The sequence below is a fragment of the Mandrillus leucophaeus genome, unplaced genomic scaffold (genome assembly GCF_000951045.1).
Source record: "Mandrillus leucophaeus isolate KB7577 unplaced genomic scaffold, Mleu.le_1.0 Scaffold274, whole genome shotgun sequence".
Classification (NCBI taxonomy): Eukaryota; Metazoa; Chordata; class Mammalia; order Primates; family Cercopithecidae; genus Mandrillus; species Mandrillus leucophaeus.
Genome location: NW_012102854.1, coordinates 1080790 through 1081444, shown reverse-complemented (window position 1 = coordinate 1081444; position 655 = coordinate 1080790). Strand labels below are relative to the sequence as shown.

The window sequence follows — 655 nt, the reverse complement described above, 5'->3', positions numbered from 1 at the left end:
AAAAAAAAAAAAAAAAAAAATTAGCCATGTATGGTGGTACATGCCTGTGGTTCCAGCTACTCGGGAGGCTGAAGTAGGAGGGTCACCTGAGCCTGGGAGGCAGAGGTTGCAGTGAGCTGAGATTGCATCACCATACTCCAGCCTAGGTGACAGAGCCAGACCCTGTCTCAAAAAAAAAAAAAAATTCATTTTGCTAGGTGTGATAACTGTATTGGTTTATACTTCTGAAACAGTCTTCTGTTAGAAAATCAGTCTGAAATAATTATGGATAAAAGATCTGATGTCTGGGATTTACTTTAAAATAGGGCAGAACAAAAACTTTGAGGTGCGGGCAGGGCAGTAAAGAAGATTGGTAAAGTGTTGATAACTAGTGACACAGTGATGGATCCCGAGGGCTCTACTTTTGTGTATGCTTGAAAACACCCACTAACAAGTCTTTAAACAACTCAACAACAACAATAAAACACAAATAACCTGATTCAAAAATGGGGAAAGGACTTGAACAGACATTTCTCCAAAGACATACAAATGGCCAATAAGCACATGAAAAGATACTTGACATCGCTAATCATTAGGAAAATGCAGTATCAGAACCCTGATGAAATACCATCTGACAAACACCAGAACAGTTCCTACTGAACAACAACAACAAAGA

At 39.1% G+C, this 655-nt stretch overlaps 1 protein-coding gene and 1 long non-coding RNA gene across 4 annotated transcripts in view; one reads left to right on the top strand and one right to left on the bottom strand.

Moving 5' to 3' along the window:
• Positions 1–655, bottom strand: part of THAP8 (THAP domain containing 8) — a 19380-nt gene that overhangs the window by 5734 nt on the left and 12991 nt on the right. The window lies entirely within an intron of this gene.
• LOC105543065 overlaps positions 1–655 on the top strand; it is a 33586-nt gene that overhangs the window by 27069 nt on the left and 5862 nt on the right. The window lies entirely within an intron of this gene.